Source organism: Manis pentadactyla, chromosome 10, assembly GCF_030020395.1.
Source record: "Manis pentadactyla isolate mManPen7 chromosome 10, mManPen7.hap1, whole genome shotgun sequence".
Classification (NCBI taxonomy): Eukaryota; Metazoa; Chordata; class Mammalia; order Pholidota; family Manidae; genus Manis; species Manis pentadactyla.
This window is the reverse complement of record NC_080028.1, coordinates 60013199-60038728: the sequence shown is the minus strand read 5'-3', so window position 1 is coordinate 60038728 and position 25530 is coordinate 60013199. Positions and strand designations below refer to the sequence as shown.

Genomic DNA, 25530 nt, shown 5'->3' with positions numbered 1-25530 from the left:
TACTAATAATTTAAGAATTGTCAGCTTTATATTCTCTCTTTCCCCATAGACTACCTAAAATAGTGTCTTATCTATTGTTACTCAATTGAATTGATAATGATGTTTCATGTGTTACCCTATTCAATCCCAAGGGATATGGCAATCTCTTCACAGAGTCACATTCAAAGGGGACACAAGCTGGCCTGCATAACTTCAGAAAAAACTTGTACCTTCACTATTGGTAAAGTACTGGAGTTGTGTATCATGCATTTCTGTTTAGAAATTTCCCATATGTCCTGTATTTGTTATCATTCTTTCTCATCAAAGTTCTACATCCAGAGCAATTACAAAAACCAAGAAAGCAAACAAAAAAACCCAAATTTCTACTTTCTTTACTTATTTCTTCTCACATCTAGCCTTTAGGTACCACACTTCTAACTGGTGGTATCTCATTCTCTGCTCCCATTCCTCTACTCTCTCACTGTGAAAAGCACCTGTGGTATACAGTTAAAGTTAAAAATTTCTCACTTTGGTGACTTTATAAATCAGAATCATCTACCGTGGATAAAAGGGATACGTTAGGAGATGACTTGGAAATAAGTCTACAATAATGACACAGTAATAATTTTCCTTGCTAAACATACAGCTTCTTTGTTTTTACCTGTTTATTATTTTTCAAACGTAAAAGCAAAGCTGGAACTGAAAAATCTATTTTTAGATGTTGTTATCAATTTTCTCTAAAGAAGAAACATCTCTAGTACTTACTTATTTTATAGCTGGAAGTTTGTAGCTTTTGATCATTCTCCTCCAATTCCCCCTTCCCTTAACCCCCAGAACTATACACTCTAAAACCTAAAGACATAAAGCAGTTTCCCAAAGAATGTTCCATAATATTTTGGTTCTATAGGTTAGAAATGCTACTATGTGGCAAGAAATTTAGAGGAAGCATTAGGTTAAACAAAGTTAAGGTTTTTTTTTTTAACTAAATTTGTTAGACCTTTAATACACAAAGTGGGATTGAATATGTTTTGTTTCCTTAACTTATCTGAACATGAAACTCTTTGTCTCAAAACATCCCCAGGGGCTAAAGTTCTACCAAACACTCTATGGGAAAGTGATTCTCTAAGGAATCATTTGCTGTGAAGATCACATTATTACCCAGTGCCTTTGTGCTCCATGCTTTTGAAAAATATTTACCAGTATAAAGTATATCTCAAAGCATGGGAGTTACAGTAAGTATGATAAAGAACTATAACATTTATTGAGCATTTACTACGTACCACATAATGTACTAAGTACTTTATATCCATTTTATAATGTGCTGAGTATCTTGCACATATTATCTCATTTATTCCTCCTAATAACTGCACAAAAGAGAAATTATTATGACCTCCATCTTACAGATAAGGAACTGAATCATAGGAAGACACACAATGAAGAGGTAGAATTATGACTTGAACCTGTTTCTATGACTTCATAGTCTGTGAGTTTAACTATAGTTCTGTACCGCTTTCTCTTCTGCATATCAAATCAAGTCAGTTTCTAACATTAATGTTTCAGTTTGGTTTGAGGTTCCACAATTACAGAGTAAACTAACACTTATCAAGCACCTACAACATGCCAGTCCTTGTGCTTTTCTATATTTATTAGCTGATAAAATCCTTATAATAGCTATAAGAGAAAAGTATTGACGATTTTGTGAGAAAAAAAAAATAAACTCTTTTGCTTTGATACTGAAAGCTTGGCCAACACAGGATAAGCATCTCACAAACCACTTCAGATGATTTCTCAGTAACTTGCTCAATTCTTTAGAAGTACAAACTATCATCCTTCATCTTCCTCTAACGTATTGCTTCACTTAACTACCCAGAACATTCAAACTGATTTTAGCTTAAATAAACCCTTTCTCCAATCCCTTAAATATTTAGTTGGAGTCCTAGTGAAAATTATTCAGAATAATGAGTTTGGAATCCACACTCGTAAATTCTCCGTTCAAGTGATAATGTGTATCTTTCTTAATTATATATAAGGTATGTACATATATATGAATATAGTACAATTTGAACCTATATATTTTTTTAATTTGATCTTTTTAAAAAAAATTTTTTTTTGGTATCATTAATCTACAATTACATGAGGAACATTATGTTTACTAGACTCCCCCCCTTCACCACACCATTTCAATATAGAAAAATGGCAGAAATACCCACAGAAACATATTTAGTTTTGAAGTCATTTTAAGATAGCAGCCTGAGCAGAAATTTACAGCCCAGGCCCCTGAAAGCCCCCGAAATAGTAATATAGAAGTACAGAAGAGAATAAACAGTAACCGCAAAATGCTTTAGACAGGGGAGTGAAGAACAGTGGTCATTAGTGAATGAGAAATTTAAACAAATTTCTGGGTGACAGGAAGCAGATGGAAACCTCTAAGCAGGTAAAACAGCACAGAATTGCCTACAAGAGGGCCTGCAGTGATGTGGGGCAGGAGCTTTTCCACCAGTATCAAAGTTGGAACAACCCCAAGCTCAGAGTTTGTAGGGATGAGGGCAACATGGGGAATGATACGTTCTTTAAACTTGTATATGGAAACGAAGGTCTATATATACGAAAAACTGTTTTAATTACCACACAGTCCTCACCTCTATTTACAGAGGGCAATCAGTGCAGAAACATAACCTAGAGATTAAAGGAATGACGGTGGAGCAATGTTACCTTGGTTCAAAGCCTGCTTCTGCCACTTACTAGCTGTGTAACTTTGGGCAGTTTACTTAACTTCTCTCTGCCTCCATTTTCTTGTGTATGAAAAGGGAATATAACAGTACCTAACTTAAAGAACTGCTATAAGTAGTAAATGAATTTATATATGTGATGTTCTTAAGACAGTGCTGGCAGATGATCAATAGCCACATCAATATTAGCTATCATCTTTACCATCATCATTACCTCCAGAACAAATCTCTTGAATAAGCCACAGGAAAACATCTATGGTTTATGGTATGTGAACTGCAGTCTCACAGTAATGCCCTTCTTTATCTGGAATCTGGGGGACTAGTATCTAGCTGCTAGCTCCTTGTCTACTTATCCTAAAAAAATCCTGTCCATGAACTCCCCCTTTCCAACTACACAGGGCTTCTGGCCAGACTTCCCAGTAAAAGGGAGGGAAAATATATCATGAAACAGACCTACTAATATAAGAATAAAGTAAAGCCACCCCAACTACCAAGGATCACTAAGCAGAATTGATCAACATCTTTATTTTTTAGTTTATTTCAGTAGTCAAAGTAATTTTCAATTTTAGTTTCTTTCCCAGCTTTATTGAGATGTATTTGACATATTGTGTAAGTTTAAGGTGTACAATGTGATGATTTGGCATACATATATATTATGAAATAATTATCACAATAAGGTTAGTTAATGTATTCAACACCTTACATAGTTACAAATAGCAAAAAGTGATCCCAGAGGAATTGGAGATAATCCAAAGAGCAGAAGAGAAGTTAAAGAAACAACAATGAACTCCAATTATAATTCTCAGAGAGAATTGAGATGATTTTGCATCTACCAAGATATATATGCCATTAAAAAAAGAAACCAAGAACAGCAAGAAGGAGCTCTTTGATACTAAAAACATGATTTATGACAATTAAAATAAATTCAAAAGAAAGCTGGAAGTTAAAATCAAGATTTCCCAGGATATAAAGCATGACAAGGTGGAAAACTGAGAGAGAAACAAACAAAACCCTTAGAGAGCCTATCAGTAAGGATTCTACATAAAACTAACAGGTTCTAGAAAAAAAGAACTGCACATGGACGGTACATGGAAGACAAGTCCCATGGCAGAGGAAGGATTTAATGATTCAGATCAAAATGGTCTGTGAATGCCAATGAGGGGGAATGAGGTCCATACTGCTCACATCACTAGGGAATTTCAGAACACCAAGGCCTAAGAGAAGATCCTAAAATAAAACCCTGTGAGAACAATTATGCTAACATCAAAGTAATGAGAACTCGACTGGAACCAGTCACACTAGGTGCTAGAAGACAATACAAGGATGCCTTCTTTGTAAGGTGCGGGTGCTGACTGCCTGGCCTTTGTCCCTAAGCCACAACAGCCCAGACACAGAGATAAGATCATAATGGCAATGACAAAATCATGATTTATCTTCTGGTTTGGCCCTCTTCAGCAAGGACTACAGCTGGCCTTCAAATATCTCCCAAATATTTTAGGTTTTCTCCCATATGACCTGAACATCAGTCATGTTGGCTCCAAGAGGTAGCCATGTGCTCCACCTTTCCTGCACATGCGCCTTCAGTGACGTCTCTGGTTACTGCCAACACCAGCATCTGTCAAAGGGTCTGCCAGTGACAACTGTCCAAGAGAGGCAAGGCGTCATGGCACTTTACTACATTAGGCCATATCAACAGTTGGCCTGGACATGAATCCCTGCCTATAGCAAAGTAAAAGTGTAAACTTGACCTCTTTAGGCTTCAAATTTAACATCTGTAAGGTGGGGAAAATAATAGTTTTTATCTCCTAGTGCTTTTGATAATGAAATAAGATAATCCCATTTTAAAACAGCACAGTGCCTAGCTCAGAGTTAGCACTAAATCTTCAGTATTAGCAAAAACAAAACAAAATCTCACATGTCCTGTCAATGGTACCCACCGGTGTGCACATCTGAGATGCTGCTACTTGTGCACAGCACCGTCTCCTATCAGCATGGAAGCTGCTATGGGCTTGGGTAATATTTCACTCAGGTGAGCAGTCAACATAATTGTCTTGATTTATGACTCCACTTACCTTCTACTTTAAAAACCCATTCTGAGTGCTGATAGAAATTCAGTGAATTTAGAGCTCCATTCTCACTCCTCAGATGGCATGTACATTTCCAAGGGATGACACACCACCTCTGTGTTGTCTTGGAGTTGGAGGGGGCAGCAACTAGTCCTTGATTCCCCACTGTGATGTACTTTGGCTCCTCCAGGGTCACATCATCAATGAAGTTAGTCACTTCATCTTCCTTGACTCCCAACCTAAAGACTTTTGGACCTAGCTATCTTCCTGCCACTTGCACGCCACCCCAGAGCCTCAGAAAATCTCCTGGGGCAGGCTCTGCTCCTCTACCATCACTAGCCCCATAGGGAGTGCAGGGAAAATTGTTCTACCCAGGCAAGTCTCTCAACTCTTCCTTGTTTCTCAAGCTCTGAGAATGGGCAGAGCTGCCCTCTACTTGGCTCCAGATTCCTTGAACTTATCTGGATTGTTCTGTCAACTTCCTTCTCTTCTGAGGACTCTGGCTGAAGGTTAAGAGAAAGAGAAAGATCCAGTCCCCTTGAAGTGATGGCCAGCATCTGCCTCCATTGCTTCCTCCCAGTTCTTTGTGTTATCTTGCTGTGGAGCAGAAAGAGAAACCAGGAGCTTGGATCATAACATTCTGTGCTCTCTTTGCCCAGAGGCCCTCAAGGACCTATTGCTTTCAGATCTTCATCTCTGACATTACTGAGGTGACGGAAGTGCAATGACAATGCAGAGAACAAGGAAATGCCAAGACACAATGATATTTAGGAAAGTCAAACTATTATCTGCCACAGTCTTGATAACTCATGGAATAGCCCTAGATAACATTTATTGAGAACTTGCTAGATTCCAGGCACTCCTTAAGCACACTGTGTGTATTAATTCATTCAGTTGTCATAACAAACTAAGAGGCAGGTAGGGTTTTATTCCCACTTTCCAGATGAAAAAATGGAGGCCTGGGCACGTTAACTTATGCCAGGTCAGTGAGGATGCCCAAAGGAAAGGTGGAATTCCAGCCTGGGCACTGTGGATCAAGGGCCAGTACCTCCACCCCGCGCCCCCCTACTTCTTCCTGATTATGCACCAAAGAGTCCCTGTGTTTTCCCCTCAGTCTCTGATTGCTGCACAGGGCATGGACTTATAGATCTGGGTAAGAAGTCAGTCGGAGCAGTAAGCGTACCAGAATCAACCACCATGCACACTCACTGTCCTTGAAGCCAGTGTACCTCCTGCACCTCCCCCTTGCTTTGAGTGGAGTTAACTACAAGAATCCCTCTTAGATGGCAGGTCACATTTTCCTGGTGGGAACAACCAAGCCCTCTTGATTTCATCAGGGTAGGCTGTGATCCTTATTTAGAAAACATGGTCTGATTGCCTTAAAGATGGTGGTGTGAGAAGTGAGACAGAAACCTCCTCCCAAAACCACATATAATATGAAAATATAGCAAATAAAACTAATCCTGGAAAAGCAAGAGGAAAGAAAGCTGCAACACATGGCCTATATCTGGAGAAAGAGTAGAATTTATGGACAAGGGTAAAGTACTAAAGCTGCGATCTGGCAGGACCCAAGCCTTCCCGTGACCCCAGCTCACCTGCAGGAGGAAGAAAAACAGAGCAGGGAAGGAGTGAAGGCCTAGGACTGCTGAACACCCAGCCCTGGAGATCTGCTCTTGAAGCACAAACCTACATTACATGGTGCTCTGGAGATTAGTGGGGTTGGAAACCTAAGAGAGGCAGAATACTCAGAGAGACTGAGATTCTAGCCACTGGTGGAGAACAGGTAAACAAAACTGGCCACTCTGGGACAAAAGAAAGGGAGGCACTTTGAGAGACTTCACAACAGTGAGAGGGCTGCTAAAAGGGCAATGAGTGCACAGAGTTTCCTGCTTAGGAGAAAGGACAGGTGGACAAAATTGTCCCGGTGCACTCAGCCCAGCAGGTTGCAAACTTTCAGGAGCTTCACATGCTCCATCCCCCTGGCTGGCAACACAGCTTGAAGGTCCCACCACTGCAATGCAAGCCTGCTGCTCCTTCCTCCTGACTGGCAATGGCTCACAAACATGCAGCACCCACCATTGCACCACGCCCACCAGAGGGAAGCCCTGCCTATGGCAGCTACAAGGGCATAGCATAGAGACTCCACCTTGAATGCGTGGCCCACTGGCCCTGGCAGTAGAGGCAAGCACTGCAGCCAGCAAGCAGGAAAGAGCTCTTTCCTTGAAGCAGGCACCAGGGCCACCGTCCTGCAACTCCAGCCATTGCTTCAGAGGCTGAGCAGCTCCAGACAGAAGAGCTTCTAGGCACAAGAGGATGCCACCTACACCATGTTATTTTTACAAATATGAAACTTCAAATGAACCCAGTACAAACCAAAATCCCACAAACACCAGAAAGAGAGCCAAGTGAAACTAAAATCACCAATCTTCCTGATAAAGACATCAAAATAAAAATCATAAATATGGTCACAGACCTAGAGAAAAATTTTCAAGACCTCAGGGAGGAATTCAAGAAAGAGAGAAAGTTTGAAAAATACAGTATCTAAAATGAAACATACAATGGAGGGATTTAGAAACAGATTAGATGAAGTAGAGAGGATGGCAAACAAAACAGAAATTAGAGAACAAGAATACAAAGAAGCTGAGGCACAGAGAGAAAAAAGGATCTCTAGGAATGAAAGAATATTGAGAGAACTGTGTGACCAATCCAAACGAAAAAATATTTGCATTATAGGGGTAGCAGAAGAAGAAGAAGAGAGAGAAAAAGGGATAGAAAGTGTCTTTGAGGAGGTAATTGCTAAAAACTACCCCAATCTGGGGAAGGAGACAGTCTCCCAGACGGTGGAGGTGCACAAATCTCCCAACACAAGGGACCCAAAGAAGACAACACCAAGACATATAATCATTAAAATGGCAAAGATAAAGGATAAGAACAGAGTATTAAAAGCAGCTAGAGAGAGAGAAAAAAGATCACACACAAAGGAAAACCCATCAGGCTATCATCAGACTTCTCAACAGAAACCTTATAGGCCAGAAGGGAGTGGCATGATATATTCAATGCAGTGCAACAGAAGGGCCTTGAACCAAGAATACTCTACTCATCAAGATTATCATTTAAATGTGAAGGAAGGATTAAACAATTTCCAGATAAGCAAAAGTTGAGAGAATTTGCCTCCCACAAACCACCTCTACAGTGTATTCTGGAGGGACTGCTATAGATGGAAGTGTTCCTAGGGCTAAATAGCTATCACCACAGAAAATAAAACTACAGTAAAGAAAGTAGACCAATTCATTACTAAGCAAATGCAAAATTAAATCAACTACCCCCAAAGTCAGTCTAGGGATACATCAAGAGTATAGAATATGATATCCAGTATATAAGAATGGTGGAGGAAGAACAGGAAGGAGGAAAAAAAGAACCTTTAGATTGTGTTTGTAATAGCATACTAAGTAAGTTAAGTTAGACTGTTCAATAGTAAAGAAGCTACCCTTGAACCTTTGGTAACCATGAATCTAAAGTGTGCAATGGCAATAAGTACATATCTATCAATAATCACCCTAAATATAAATGGTCTGAATGCACCAATCAAAAGACACAGAGTTGCAGAATGGATTAAAAAAACAAGACCCATCTATATACTGCCTACCAGAGACTCACTTCAAATCCAAAGACATACACAGACTAAAAGTAAAGGGACAGAAAAAGATATTTCATGCAACTAATAGGGAGAAAAAAGCAGGAGTTTCAGTACTTGTATCAAACAAAATAGACTCAAAACATAGAAAGTAAGAAGAGACAAAGACGGACATTACATAATGATAAAGAGAGTATTACCATAATAAATATCTATGCACCCAACACAGGAGCACCTACATAAGTGAAACAAATACTATCAGAATTAAAGGGGGAAACAGAAGGCAAAGCATTCATTTTATGAGACTTCAGCACACCACTCACTCCAAAGGACAAATCAACCAGACAGAAAATAAGTAAGGACACAGAGGCACTGTACAACATATTGGTACAGATAGACCTAAGGGACATCTACAGAACACTCTGCCCAAAAGCAGCAGGACAGACATTTTTTTCAAGTGCACATGGAATATTTTCAAGAATAGATCCTATACTAGGCCACAAAGAAAGCCTCAGTAAATTCAGAAGGATTGAAATTGGATCAACCAGCTTCTCAAACCACAAACATTTGAAACGAGAAATAAATTATGCAAAGAAAACAAAAACCCCACAAACACATGGGGGGCGGGGGTTAACAATATGCTCCTAAATAATCAATGCATCAATGACCAAATAAAAAAAGAGGTCAAGCAATATATGGAGACAAATGAAAACAATAATTCAACATAGCAAAATCTGTGGGATGCAGCAAAGACAGTGTTAAGAGGGAAGTAGATTGCAATACAGGCTTACCTCAGTAAAGAAGAATAATCATATATGAACAGCCTATACTCACAATTAATGAAAATAGAAAAAGAACAACAAATGAGGCCCAAAGTCAGTTGAAGGAGGGACATAATAAAGATTAGAGCAAAAATAAATAAAATTGAGAAGAATAAAACAATAGAAAGAATCAAGGAAAGCAGGAGCTGGTTCTTTGAGAAAATTAACAAAATAGATAAACTCCTCACCAGATTATCAAGAAAAAAGAGTCTACACATATAAACAGAATCAGAAATGAGAAAGGAAAAATCACTATGGATACCACAGAAATACAAAGAATTATTAGAGAAAACAATGAAAAATTATGTGCTAACAAATTGAATAACCTAGGAAAAAAATGGACTTTCTAGAAAAATCCAACCTTCCAAGGTTGACCCAAAAGAAACAGAAAATCTGAAAAGACCAATTACCTGCAATGAAACTGAGTTGGTAATCAAAAAACTACCTAAGAATAAGACGCCTGAACAAGATGGCTTCACCACTGAATTTGATCAAACATTTAGTGAAGAACTAATACTCCTTAAGTTTTCCAAAAAGTAGAAGAGAAGCGAATACTTCTAAATTCATTCTATGAAGCCAGCATCACTATACTACCAAAACCAGGCAAAGACACCAAAAAAAAGAACACTACAGACCAATATCCCTGATGAACAAAGATGCCAAATACCCAACAAAATATTAGCAAACCAAATTCAAAAATATATCAAGAGGATCATACAACATGGCAAAGTGTGACTCATCCCAGGGATGCAAGGATGGTACAATGTCCAAAAATCCATCAACATCATAGACCACATCAACAAAAGGGCCAATAATCACATGATCATCTGCATAGATGCAGAAAAGCATTCGACAAAATTCAACACCCATTCATAATAAAAACTCCCAATAAAATAGGTACAGAGGGCAAGTACCTCAACATAATAAAGGCCATATATGACAGACCCACAGCCAACATCATAGTTAACAGCAAAAATCTGAAAGCTTTTCCTCTAAGACCGGGAACAAGAAAAGGATACCCACTCTCCCCACTTTTATTCAGCATAGTACTGGAGGTCCTTGCCATGGCAATCAGACAACACAAAGAAACAAAAAGCACCCAGATCAGTAAGGAGCACATTAAACTGTCACTGTCTGCAGATGACATGATATTGTAAATAAAAAAAACCCTAAAGAATCCATTCCAAAATTACTAGAACTAATATCTGAATTCAGCAAAGTTGCAGGATACAAAAGCAATACACATAAATCTATTGCAGTCCTACATACTAATGGTGAACTAATGGAAAGAGAAATCAGGAAAACAATTCCATTCACAATTGCATCAAAAAGAATAAAATACCTAAGAATAAACCTAACCAAGGAGGTAAAAGACATATACCCAAAAAACTACAAGATGCTCTTGAGAGAAATTAAAGAAGATACCAATAAATGGAAATACATCTTGTGCTCATGGATAGGAAGGATTAATATTGTCAAAATAGCCATCCTGCCTAAAGCAATCTACAGATTCAGTGCAATCCCTATCAAAATACCAAAGGCAGTCTTCAACAAACAAGAACAAATAGTTCTAAAATTCATATGGAACCACAAAAGACCCTGAATAGCCAAAGCAAGTCTGAGAAGGAAGAATAAAGGTGGAGGGATTATGCTCCCTGACTTCAAGCTCTACTACAAAGCCACGGTAACCAGGAAAACTTGGTACTGGCACAAAACAGACCCATAGATCAATGGCACAGACTAGAGAGCCCAGATATAAACCCAAGGATATATTGTCAATTAATATACAATAAAGGAGCCATGGATAATACAATGGGAAATGACAGCCTCTTCAACAACTGGTGTTGGCAAAATGGGATAGCTACATGTAAGAGAATGAAACTGGATTATTGTCTAACCCTATACACAAGAATAAACTCAAAATGGATCAAAGATCTGCATGTAAGTCATGAAACCATACAACTCTTAGAAGAAAACATAGGCAAAAATCTCTTGAATAGAAACATGAAAAACTTTTTCCTGAACACATCTCCTCAGGCAAGGGAAACAAAAGCAAAAATGAACAAATAGGACTACATCAAACGTAAAAGCTTCCGTACACCAAAGGACACCATTAGTAGAACAAAAAATGGCATTCAACAGTATGGGAGAATATATTCATAAATGATGTATCCGACAAGAGGTTGACATCCAAAATATATATAGGGCTCACATGCCTCAACACCCAAAAAGCAAATAACCCTATTAAAAAATGGGTGGAGGATATGAACTGACACTTCTCCAAAGAAGAAATTCAGATGGCCAACAGGCACATGAAAAGATGCTTCACATTACTAATTATCAGGGAAATGCAAATTAAAACCACAGTGACATATCGCCTCATACCAGTTAAGGTGGCCAACGTCGAAAAGACAAGAAACAACAAATGTTGGCTAGGATGCGGAGAAAGGGGAACCCTCCTACACTGCTGGTGGGAATGTAAATTAGTTCAACAATTGTGAAAAGCAAGATGGAGGTTCCTCAGAAAACTAAAAATAGAAATACTATTTGACCTAGGAATTCCACTCCTAGGAATTTACCCAAAGAAAACAGGATACCAGATTCAAAAGACATGTACACCCCTATGTTTATCGCCACACTATTTACAATAGCCAAGATATGAAAGCAACCTAAGTGTCCATCAGTAGATGAATAAAGAATATATACATATACACAGTGGAATATTATTCAGCCATAAGAAGAAAACAAATCCTACCATTTGCAGCAACAAGGATGGAGCTAGAGGGTATTATGCTCAGTGAAATATGCCACATGGAGAAAGACAAGTACCAAATGATTTCCCTCATTTGTGGAGTATAACAATGAAGGAAAACTGAAGGAACAAAACAGCAGCAGACTCACAGACTCCAAGAAGGGACAGTGGTTACCAAAGGGAAGGGTGGGGGAGGTTGGGTTTGAGGGGAGAAGGGGATTGAGGGGTATTATGATTGATACACATGGTGTGGGGGGATCTCATGTGGAAGACAGTGCAGCACAGAGAAGACAAGTAATGACTCTGTGGCATCTTACTACGATAATGGACAGTGACTGTCCGGTATGGTAATGGAGTGGGGGGGGGACTTGACAATATGGGTGAATGTAGTAACCACAGTGTTTTTCATGTGAAACCTTCATAAGATTGTATATCAATGATACCTTAAAAAAAAAAAAAGAAAACATGGTCTAATGGAAAATACAAGCCTAGCTTAAACCACCATTCCACCACTACAGCTGTGAGATTTCAATTAAGTTTTTACTTGTGTCTGAGGCTTAGTGATTTCATCTCTAAAATGTGGATAATACTTACATGGTAGGGTCACTAAATACATGAAGTGCTTAGCACAGTGCATGGCACACAGAAGCACCAAGTAGCTATTTATTCAGTTTTTTCTGTCATCTAAATTTGTGATGGATGAACATGTGCTTTCTAACCTGTGGACACATAAATCTATTTCAACTGCTTTGTGTGAGCAACCCTCTTTTTGAGGCCCTTTCTCCTAGGGTCAGTCCCATTCCCTTATATGTGCATGTCACAGATTCACTCTTAACAAAGGTTTTTTCCTTAGCAAATGACTACTGTATACACCTTGGGCTGTAATCAGGGTTAAGTCAAAGAATTTTTCCCTGAAGGAGCTAAACATATAAACTTAAATTAATGTGCTCAATAATAACATTAATAGCTACCATTTGTAAGGTACTCAGTATGAGCTAAGTACTGTGCTAAGGCTGATTTAATCTTCACGGTCTTCTGAGAAAGGAAATTTTGCACCCATCTTGTTCAACAGATGGCCAAGGTTTAGAGTGGCTAAATAACTTGTCCGTCATCACAGAACTGGTACATAGCTGAGCTGTACTCGGGACATTATGTATCCACCTGAATCCATAGCCCAGGCTCTCCGCTATTATAAAATAGCAACAGTAATAACAAAGAAGCATAATGAGAAACTTAACTTCTCTATTCATTTTGCTTTCTAACAAATTGCATATTAATCTAAGTCACGTGTTCCACTAAGCCTTGCAATACAAAGTCAGTGGCTGTAACAAAGAATTTGTTTTAGAACTGTTTATGAGACCAAGGAAAAGAAAGTCCCATGAGAAGTTTCTATTATCTAAACATATACAGAATCTTTTGGAGAAGGGCACTGAGGGCAAATTATTAAAATTTGGCGTGCTGGTTTTATTTAAATCTTCCATAAATATATTCACTGGGTCTTCCCAGCATAGTAAAAAGGGATAGTCCCCAGTTGGTATCTAAATTAAAAAGTCAAATTTTCTTATTTGAATATTTCGTACTGATTTCTTTCTCCATTGGCATTTGCACTGTAATACCCAATAACATGCTTTCATTTGGCCAATTTCCCTTGGGTCTTCAGTTAGCAAACTTCCTGGGGTGGTAGGAGTCTTTGGAAATTAAAAAATGACAAATGAAACTCAATAGATAAGTGACCCATCACTGTTTGGAAACTTTTATGGCTTTGACAGAGAATAGAATCCAACACCCCCACCCTTTTTTAGACCTGATTAACAAGAAATTTTCTCTAAACAGATGGAGCATGAAAATTGCTGCCCTTCAGAATCAGTTGTCTGAGTTTAGTATTTTCACTCGGTTTTCCACTGTTACTAGTATTATTGCCATTTTAACTTATGCATTACAGCCATAGCATATGCCTCTGGGTACAAGAGGAAGAAAAATTCAATTTTAGTGTTTGTCTTATTTGCACTTGCAATTTGGTTTGCCACATGGAATGAATAAAGCTGTCATGTTATTTTTTTTTCCAAAAACAACACAATAACTATAATGGACTATGCATTCATTACTGAGTAGATTTAATTTTTTTCTTCCATTGAATGGCATAAAAGAGGGGATAATTTCAAACTGAATTGTGTCTGGTGAATCATGATGCACATTTCCAACCTAGGCAGGTCCCAACATTGCTGCCAGTGTTTTCCAAACACATAATCTTTTTTGAAGAATATTACTCAGAATGAATAAAAACATGTTTTGTGGTTACATGTACTAATTTTCTGCAGAAAATATAAATTAGAATATAACCTTTGACTCCCAGGCTGCATTCTTTATGTTGAATACTTGGCTTTCTTTCTTCCTTGAGGATTGGAATTCTCTCTTCCTTTTTTCTCTTTTTATACTGTCTCCTTTACATTCTCAGCTAACATCTAACTATTGCCAAATAGTTAGAGATTTTAGCTGTGTTCATACCAGGATTCAGACATGCCTGGTCCTGCCTGGAGGTTCATTGTGGTGGACCCTTCAGAGCTCTGTTTGCATGAAGTCTTGAAGATCTTCCTAGGAAATAGCTCATTATAAGAGAGGAGAGAGTTGAAGGGAATATATTAGTTTCAAGTTAATGAGAAAGGATTGGGAGGAGAGGGTCATTTGGTCAAAACACGATCATTCAGTCCCCATTCAGTCCCCCTAGGAGTGGGGACTACAAATAAAAACTTCCAGAGCTGTTTTACCAAATATATCTTTAGACACTGAGAGCACAAAGAAGCATTTTTCGTAACCTAGGTAACAGATGATAATAACAATAATTAACATTTACTGAGCTCCTCCTAATTACTAAGCATTTAACATACATTATTTTAATCACACATTATCATAATCATCACAATGTCATTATTTTCTATTTTATAGATGAGGAAACTAGAGGGGATATGGAACTTGCCTGTGGACACGTGGATAAAATGTGACAGATCCAGAATTCTAACTCAAATCTCCCTAATTTTAAAATCTACATTTTTGACCAGTATGGGTAAAATTGTAGTATTTCCAGAATATCTCGCCTGGCTTTAGTGCATCTGCATATCAACAGGCATTCCTCAGGGATGGAATGTCTTTCATCTCCATATCAATGGGTAATTACCTGGGCAACTGAGGGCTTATCTGAACCTGAGAGGTGAGGGGGAGGTGTTGGTTTTGTTTCTGCCAGAAAGAGAGATGGCCCCAGACTGCAGTTTGTAAGCAATAAATGGGTTTTAAACTTTATTTCTACTTTTGACTTATTTTGGTTTTAGAGATATTTGCCCCAGGATTTCCTTTCCCTGGAGTTACAACCACACTGCAAGCTACAACCACACTTGGTGGACGTCTTCCACCAAGATAAACTGGAGCCCAGAATAGAAACTGTAGGCTGACATTTGCCATGTAAAATGGAAGAATCCATAGGGGTAGCTGAAGCTTCCCTACCCTTATCAGAAGCCTCTTCTTGGTTTCTTAGCTACCTCTTAGCTGCTGAGTAAGAGAAGAGGAAAGTGGCCCTCCCCAGATGGTAGCCTAGATGACCACTTTGAGAACACAAGTAAAATAATTCCTAGGTTTCCCAGAGTAATCAGGAGGAAACTCAAAGGCAGTTGAAGTTTTGACAGAGTAAATTGCTGTCAGAAGAAAATGAATTCTATTTTGTCACGGTTTTATGACCGTATTTTTTTAGCCTTAGGCTGGTTAGGCCCAGGGAATCAAGTTACGTAAAGAATTTCCCAAATCAAGATTTGGCTGGTAATCAATCAAGGAAAATGGCCCCTTGTTTTTATCTTTTAATGCCCTTACATTTCAGTTTGTGGCTTCTGGGAGAGAAAGCAACTCTGGATTGCTCTGTGTTCTTCCCTCTGAGCTTGCTTAGGAATAAGTTAATTTCTGCCTCTTCTTCCCCTAACCTCACTTATTATTCAAAAGCTATTGCTGAGTACAGGCTCTTCCCCAAATGAAAAGTGCTTGATCACCAACCATATTTGGAACTCCTACTCTGTACATAGTACTGGGCAGTTCAGAGGTGACTAAGCTGTGGGTCACTGCTCTTAACTTCACTCTCAGGAACGGAGGTGGACGGGTGTTGGGAAAGATTATAAAACCTAAATGTGATTTATTCCCACTAGGATGTTTAAACATTTTTAACAGTAAGGTATTAACAAAGGGCCACGTGGTGGAAACTGCTCGGGCTGAGAGTGGGGGTGGGGGAATTGATAAGGGCCTGGCAATACCTGTTTGAGTTTTTTTTAACCTACCAATAAGAATAAGACAAATGTAAAGGAAAGATATAACGGGCTTAGGCAACGTCCTGGGAAGACTGTGAACCCTGTAGTACTCAGCCAATGAGCAACTAGGGGAGGGACTCGCGCACTAAGGGGATAAATTATTGGCACCAAACTCCCCAGGTGTGCCTGTCGACCAGACACCCGATCCTGCAAGATTGTCATTAAAGCCCCGCTCCGCTGTTGTCTTTGTCTCCGTGTCCACTTATTGAAATTGGACCAATGAGTGTGTTTCTCACAATTCGGGGGCTCGTCCGGGATCCCCTTGCCTGTGCGAGGTGGGGGCCCAAGCGGAGTGGGAAGACGCGTCCCGCCCGGCTTTGGGCAGCCCACTGCGTCGGGGCATCTCGCCTTCGCACGGAAGCCAAGGGGAGACCAGAGACTGTTGTGCAGAGACAGCGTGACCTACGCAGGGGAGAAAACGCAGGCACCGCAGCAACCAGGCAACCTCATGCACGAGCCAAGTTGGGAAAATTGGGCTATAAGTACTGCCTTGGTGGTTGGGCATTTTTCAGAGGTCGAGTGTGTGTGGCTGAGACGTGTAATCTTGGGGTGTGTGCAAGAAACTTCCGTTATGGGGGGTTGAGTACACAGGGATCTCAGACACAGGGACCTCTTGAAGGATGGGAAATACAAATTCTAGGCCTAGGGTGTTAGGGTTGGGGACTCTGGGGCTTCTCCAGAGAACAAACCACACAGGCACGGAGATGTAAATCCAAGCAAAGTCTTTATTCAGCCAGCTAGCTGGGGCCAACAGCACCTCCCCTGACACGCAGGTCGAGTCCGAGCTGTCGACCCCCAAGCAACTTTAGGTATAGATTATATAGGATTTTCACAGCCCTTGCACCAAAGCCCACACATTACCACAACCAATGAATTTAAAACCATCCCATACTTTAACCAATAAAGTTGAAACGGGGACCCGCCGCTTGCCTCACCTTTGCGCAAGCATTCCATAACGTCTTGTCACGGGTTTTGTTCCCCTTAGAGTATGGAAACTGGGTGGCCCTCGCTCTAGGGTGTTCCCTGCATTCCTTTACAAGGGAAGCAGAGAAGGGGAACGAGATGAGCTCCCTTGGAATTCCCCCCAGATAGCCTGCTGCAGTGAAAGTTATGGTACTGGGGGGACGCTTCCTGTACCAGGTTAAGGACAAACAGAAGATGATCAAATTTTGCTGTTTTGTCTGGATTAAAGTTAGATCAGATGAAAACTGGCCTAGCCAGTTTTGAGTTATTTTTTGATGGTAATAAAGTCTCCAGTTCACCTGAGGAATCTGTTGGTTACCAAGGGCACTTCCCCTATTTCCCCTGACACCAGAGAAGGGAAAGCTAGGGAGGAGGAACTACTAGAGACTGCCCAGGACAGGCCCTGGTGTTGGGAGAGCGTGGTGTGTTTTCCTCGGTCCTTTTCCCCGCCACAGCTGCAGTGGAGAGTTGAGAGGCGGGGACATGGCGGTGAGGCGGAGTGGGAGTTTTGTTTGGAGTTACTCCTGGAGAGGGAAAGTGAGGCCTCCTCAGGAGGGAGGGGCACCCTGGGAGGTTGGAGAGAGAAAGTTTTAAGTTAAAAGGTTGTGCACTTTGAGGGTGCTGGCGGCCTCGGAGAGAGGAGCGCCCCAGGGGTTGGGAGTCTTTAGGAGTGTCTTTTTAAGGATTCTTTAGGAGTGTGGCCGGCACCTGAAGGTGTAGCTTGTTAGGTGGTCTCAAGTATCTTTGATGAGACATTATATTTCTTATCAGTCCTCTGAGTAATTCTGCAAAATTAGCTTAACACAAGAAATTTACTGCTTTTAGTCCCCTCCCAGGATGGCAGCTTCCTGGTTTAGGAGCATATCAGGACTGGCTGCCGTTTTTCCAAGGGGGGCAGAGTTATTGTCTTTCTGCTAATGAGTAAGTTGAGAATCTTACTTCTTGACCTCCTGGGTATTAATGCAATCTTTGAGATGAAATCCTTCCTGCCTTTTGCTATGTTGTTTACGGCTGCGCCTGTATGCTAAATTGATTTCCTGGGTTGCAGACTATTTGGGGTCAGAAAGAAAAAAAAATAGCATATAGGGAAAGTTAAAAAAAAAAAAAGAAAAGAAGAGGCTGGGCCTGTATAATTAACATAATAAAGACAGGCTATGCTGAGGTATCCTCTCCTTTATCTGAGGAATATTCAAACATTCCAGGCCAAGTTTCTCCTGTCTTTTTGAGCTTTAATTAATTAACTCTGGGTCTTTTTAGTGGACTTTACTGGCCTTTTTCTCTTTCCACCCCACTCATATCTCTCATCAACAGGCGGTCAGAGGTGGAAAGAAGTATGACTTTAGTGCATTTGCATCTTTCCTCAGAGATGGAGAGAAATTCATCTCCATATCAATAGATAATTACCTGGGCAACGGAGGGCTATTCTGTACCTGAGAGGTGAGGGGGAGGGCCGGTTTTTGGCCGATACTAGAGCTGAAAGAGAGAAACGGCCCCAGACTGCAGCTTGTGAGTAGTAAATAGATTTTAAACTTTATTTCTCCCTTCGATTTCAGTTTTTAGAGGTACTTTTCCCCCGGATTTCCTCTCCCCGAACTTAACAATGTAAGAAGGACTTAGAGTTTCCCCTTGCCTTCTGGGGAATCCACCAAGAATCCCAAGACGGTTCCATTGAGAGAGGTCCCACTAGGACAAGGGGAAATTTGTTAATGCTCTCCTCACGGGTACTGAGGTGAGAAGTTTTAAGCATTGCTAGAAGATCCCCTTGGCCAAGTGGACCCACTAGATCAATTCCTGGGACCTAATATATATACTTAAGTTGAACTGATGTCTGTCATGAATATCCCATTCCCTGGTGGTGAGAGGGGGGTGATCAGGAGAGCTGCTGTGTCTATTTGGGAACAAAAACACCCACCGGGCCAGGGTGTCCAGTCAGCAGAACAAAAGTTCCCAAATGTAGATCCTAGATGGGATAATAATAATCTAGGGGGTAGAATTAAAATGCAGGATCTTCGAGGGCTAATTATAAAGAGAATTAGGGAATTGGCCCCAAGATCTCAAAATGTTTCTAAGGTGTTTGAAATCCAATGGGAAAAGGAAGAAACCCCAACTGCATTTTCATAGAGACTCAGGGACCAGATGAGAAAGTATGCAGGACTTGACCCAGAAGCTCAGGTAGGACAAGGTCTTTTAAAAGTCAATTTTGTAACCAAAAGTTGGCCAGATATTGCTAAGAAATTACAGAATTTAGATGGATGGAATGAGAAACCTATGGAAGAATTACTAAGAGAAGCTCAAAAGTGTTAGAAGAGAGACTAGAAGCTTGTATTTCAAATTGTTAGAGGGAGAGCCAGACTCTCCCCAGTAGATCCCAGGGAAAATGCAAATTCTAGAGAAATTGAAAGCAATCCTTAGTCACCACCCCATTCCTGGCACTCCCATCATTAGAGAAGCCGTTTCACTAGTTTGTTACTGTTGAACAAGGTTCTCTGTAGGGTTTTGACCCAAGCCTGGGGAGGAAAGAAACCAGTGGCCTTTATGTCTAAACTATTGGACCCTGTCTCTTGAGGATGGACTGAATGCATTCAGGCCATCACAGCCATGGCCTTACTGGTAGAAAAGAGCAGGAAATTAACTCGGAGGAACCCTCATGGTCAGTACTCCTCACCAAGTTCCGGTCATGCTTACTTAATCAGTGGGCTTGGCACTAAAAATTGATTCTCAAATTTTTAAATATGAAGCAAGTTTACTTGAAAAAGATGACCTGATCTTAACCACAGACACCTGTCTCAATCCGACCAGCTTCCTATGGGCAGGGGAGGCTGAAGGCCAATCAGAATTGAGCCATAGTTACAAAGACCTCATAGAGTATCAGACTTGGCGTAGTCTATACCTTTGGAAAAATTTGGACAGAAAAAAGCCTCATAAAGGTAAAGGAAAGGAACTGATTCATGGGGAATTAATTAAGGAAGTTCTGGAAAATCTTGTACTTCCAGCTGAGATTTCTATAACGCATGTGAATAGTCACCAGAAAGGAAGTTCTTATGAAGCAACGGGTAATAGGATTGCTGATGTAGCTGCTAAAGAGGCTGCATCTGAAGATGAAATTAGATTTTTGAACCTCACCCCAAATATCCCTAAAATCTCATTGATCCCACAATTTTCTGAGAAGGAGATTAAGAAGCTACAGGAGGTGGGGGCATCTCAAGATGAGAAAGGGCACTGGACTTTACCAGATGGGAGAGAAATGATCGGCCGGCCTATTATGAGAGAGCTGATGAACATTTTACACAGGGGGAGCCATTGGGGTCCTCAGGCGATGTGTGATGCTTTGCTAAAGGTTTATGGGTGTATTAGCATTTACACCATTGCTAAACAAGTTTGTAAGAGCTGCATAACATGCCAAAGAATTACTAAAAAGTGTATGAGAAAGCCAGTATCTGGAAAGAGACTCCCAGGAATCAGACCATTCCAAAGTATTCAGATTGGCTTTACTGAGATGCCGAAAGTGGGAAAGCTTAAATATTTAGTAGTGATTGTTGACCATCTCACTGGATGGGTGGAGGCCTACTCATTAACAACTGCAAGGGCAGGATCAGTGATAAAAGTACTTTTGGAGCAAGTTATTCCTAGGTTTGAGTTAATAGAAAATGTTGATTCAAATAACGGGAGTCATTTAACTTCGAAAGTACTACAGGGAACAATGATTATTATATGAGCTACCATATCTGGGAAGGGCAACAGACTTGCCCACTATAGAAACAAAAGATCAATTTTTAAGAGAATATGTGCTGGCCATGTCTTCTATCTTCTCTCAAGCTGAAAGGACTCCTCACCCAGACTCCCCCACTTGAGTTCTTCGCTCACTGCTTCCAGCCTAGAGACCTGGTGTTAGTAAAATCCTGCAAAGAAGACGGACTCCAGCCAGCTGGAAGGCCCCTACCAAGTGCTCCTGATCACAGAGACTGCAGTGAGGATGGCTGAAAAGGGTCAGACTCATTACACCAAAGAAACTGACTGGGAGATCTGGGGACAAAACATAATTGGCAGGTGTCCCAGGTGGCTAACCAACCCTTAAGGCTGAAACTAAAAAGAACCTAAAAATGTTAACTTTTATCCTTCTAACTCTGTATTTCACAGGCAAGTCGCAGGAAGCCCTAGAATGGGAAGGAACTCCTGGTTATCCTGTCAAAGTGGTAGTCAATATTACTAAAACATCAAGCCCCAAACCATTAGGTTTGATGCTTGTCAGGTTCTCTCTTGTGGTGACCTAAATGACCAAAGACAGCTTTCTGGAGATAATAAGTATCTCTGTCCTGAATGGACAAATCTTAATAGAAAAAGGCAAGTAGGCCCCATGTCCAAGGTGGAGCAGTTTTTGGTGGACTACCCAGTTTCAAGGGTGGACAGCCCTCATGCAGTAGAAAAATATCTTTAAAAAGAAAGCTCCACTTAGCTAAAGAAATTCCTCCTGACAATTGCCAGGACAGACAGTGTAAACCCCTTTTATTAACTATACATAAACCTCAAGATGGACTCGGTGCAGATGTCATTGGAGTAGATCCTGTGGGAAAGTTTGGTCTTAATTCAATCAAAGGCAAGACTTCACCCATAGTGGCCACCCCCAATCCTGAGAGAAATAACAAGCCAGAGCCTCCCCATAATGACCCTAGACTAGTTACTGTAACAGAGACAAAAGATCCAAAACAGATTCTTAAAATAGAGATAGGTTATGGAGACACGAATGCCTGGGTAGAGTGGATTAAATTTTCAGTACTCGCTTTGAATAAAAGCGATTGTTAAATATGTGCTGCTGGATGGCCACAGGCGCAAGTGGTCCTGTTCCCTCTCTGCTGGGACACAGACCCCACTGAGACGAACTGCATGTTGGCCCTGTACCAGGACAAGGATGCTTGGGGAAATGAGACTTGCAAGGGCCTGTCTTTACTCTTTCATGCCCTAAGGAAGTCAGACCCGAGGGCAAGCCCCTCTTTTTCCATAGAGAAAATGAATCACTCCTCATGCCTCTCTAAGCAAGGGGGAGGTTTCAGAACTCCTGTGGGGAACTTACTGACTTGTACCCATGTCCTAAATGTCTCTAAAGAGGGCAACTTCTCGAAATTACGCATCCCTTGAGCGGATGTTTCGTGGTACTGTAGAAAGGGGAACCTGGACTACTCGTTGAAACCCACCTGGACTAGGACTTGTGCTTTAGTCCAATTGGCCATTCCATTTACCCTGGCATTTCTTGGGCTACTCGTTGCCACCCACCTGGACTAGGACTTGTGCTTTAGTCCAATTGGCCATTCCATTTACCCTGGCATTTCTCTCCACACCCAATGAAAAACAATTTTTTTTCATAGAAGTTGTAGATCATTACAAGGCACCACTTTAGCTAATGAATTAGCTGAAAACTGGCACCAGTGACCCTTTTATAGACTAGTTAGAAAGATGGTTTGGAAAATAGAAAGGTATAGTTGCCTCTATTTTAACATCCTTTGTTATAGTTGTGAGACTTTTAACTGCTGTATCATCCCTTGTGTGAGAGGCTTGACTCAAAAGCTTATAAAGGCAGCCATAAACAAGCAAATACCTATGACCTACACCCAAAATAATCTTAGAAGAAAATTTGAACTACGAGGAAGAGAGTAAAAAGCTATTAGAGAGATTTGAGAAAGGACCAAGCGTAAATTAAAATACATTACTGAGAATAAAATCAGAAATTCTTAAATAAAAAGAGGGGGGAACTGTTAGGAAAGAGTATAAAACCTAAATGTGATTTATTCCCACTAGGATGTTTAAACATTTTTAACAGTAAGGTATTAACAAAGGGCCACGTGGTGGAAGCTGCTGGGCTGAGAGTGGGGGTGGGGGAATTGATAAGGGCCTGGCTATACCTGTTTGAGTTTTTTTTAACCTACCCATAAGAATAAGACAAATGTAAAGGAAAGATATAACGGGTTTAGGCGACGTCCCTGGAAGACTGTGAACCCTGTAGTACTCAGCCAATGAGGAACCAGGGGAGGGACTCACGCACTAGAAGATAAATTATTGGCGCCAAACTCCCCAGGTCTGCCTGTCCACCAGACACCCGATCTTGCAAGACCGTCATTAAAGCCCCGCTCCGCTGTTCTCTTTGTCTCCGTGTCCACTTATTGAAATTGGACTAGTGAGTGTGTTTCTCACAACAGGTATATAACTAGTCTCACAACAGAAAATAAAATAGAGCTAAATGAAGGCAAAGGGGGCTTTAGACATTGACTGCCATTCTTGCAGGGGTCTTTATCCATCTTTTCTATCAATCCTGTTTAAGTAAAAGTATGTTTTGGCTATTTTACATTATTCTTTCTGGCATTCCCACTCTGTTCCTTCAGTTATTTCATCCATCTTAGGCTCTGACTACTCTCTTCTTTTCTCCCCTTCCAAATCCCTTCTCAGACACCCACTGAAATTACTGAACTCCTCAGAACTACCTTCAAATCATGTTACTAAAGACATTGCTCTTGCCAACCATTACTCTTTAGGTCCATTTGTCTTCTTGCCTGCTCAGAAGAGTCCAATTTGTAAATCTTTAACAATTTTTAAGCTCCATGGGGGAAATGTATTTAAACTAGTTAATAAGGCCACAGACTTAGGGCAAGGCACTAAGATAGACTTTTTAGTACCAATTCCCACCCTAGATGTCAACTGGGCCTGCGGGTTTCTTAATGAGTTATTTGAAGGACAGTCTTTGAAATGGCTTGGCCCTTTCTCCTTTTATAGCCCCACCTCTATGTTACTCTGCTGGAACGAACAGCTACAAAATGCAGAAGAGAGCAGCAGCAATATGGAGGTGTTAGAGATGTGCAGTTACTTTCACAAGATAAAGCGGCTCACAGGTCAGAGCAAGACTTGGCTCTGTGTTGGAAGGAACTGAAGCATGATAGCAGGAAATTGTCTTTGTTTCTCAGCACTCTATCTACAATTCCTACCACATAGTGGTACTAAAATATTTGCTGAAAGCGGGTTGGGGGAGAGAGTGAGTGAAACATTGGACTTGGCTTGTACTAGATGAGCTGTAAGATCCCTTCTTACTGAGATTGTATAACCCTGTAAGAATTCGGAGAACTTAAATTTGAAAAACTACATTAAATCACCAACTTGCATTGTTTCCTATCCAATCCTCTCTGTATATACAAATCACTAAACAGTGGTATGGCCAATATGGAGATCAAGTAAGAGAGAATGGAATTGAGGCAATGGAAAGAATTTCAAAAGGCCATTTATTTTATCCCCAGTTAGTAACTAAACTATTCCATAAAAGGATGTACGATGATATAATGGAAAGTGTGGAGGCTTTGGAGTCAAACAGAGCTGGGTCTGAATTCCTGTTCTGCTGCTCACAGGCTGCATGACCTTGGATAATTTAACTTCTTTGAACCTATTTCCTCAAAATAAGAAATGTTTTAGAGAGCTTTTGTGCTTTGTAGAGACTGACACATAGAAGGACTTCAAAAATACATTTGTTTCATTTCTCCTCAGAAAACACTATGCACATAATTAATTTTTAAAAAGATACATTTCAATTTCCTTTAGGATATCATTATCTTACAAATTTCCCAGTCTTACAGTTCCACATATTTTATAATTCTGCTGAAATGAAAGGGCTTTTACTTACTTTTGAAAAGAAGTTTTATTTACTATTGGTTGGAATATCAGTTGAAAAATATCGCTATTGCCAAATCCCCATTTGTACAATAACCTTTTATACACTTAAAGATCATTGTCAAGTCCCTTGTGTGCCTGTTGTAAAACCCAACCCTCACTTTGCCTCGGTTGTCAGAAGTTTTTAAAGAAAAGAATTCTTTTAAACACAAGTGTATCATTAGTCTTAACCTGTTCTAAGACAGGACCTTGTTTTCACTCTAGCAAGGCAGAATCTGAAACATTAACAGGAATTCTAACTATGGAAGATACATATTAAAGCCAGAGGAAAAGAAAATGCATATTATCTTCTACTAAACGAAGGTTAAACTCTCTCTAAAGACTTTTAAGTTTAAAATAGTTGCTATGCCATCAATCAACTTGCAAGGTAACTGGAGACAGGCAATCTTTGCCACTAATAGTAAAATGGACAGAGTGTTCTGGAGTAAACTCTTCTAGGCCAGAGACTGACTTTTAATCCTCCATGATTCTCATTAGCTAGGGTCTTGTCTGGCACCCAGTAGTAGCCATAAATCTTAAACCAAACTGACATAATAGCTATCACC

The 25530-nt window shown here is 40.3% G+C and overlaps 1 long non-coding RNA gene across 4 annotated transcripts in view; it reads right to left on the bottom strand.

The window, feature by feature from the left end:
- LOC130679100 (uncharacterized) overlaps nucleotides 1-25530 on the bottom strand; it is a 111037-nt gene that overhangs the window by 11061 nt on the left and 74446 nt on the right. The window contains exon 1 of one of the 4 annotated variants that reach the window (XR_008992078.1): nucleotides 14487-15331. The exons of the other annotated variants lie outside the window; for them this stretch is intronic. This is a non-coding gene — a long non-coding RNA (uncharacterized LOC130679100). Of the gene's footprint in view, nucleotides 1-14486; nucleotides 15332-25530 lie in introns of those variants that run through there. 4 annotated transcript variants of the gene reach the window in all.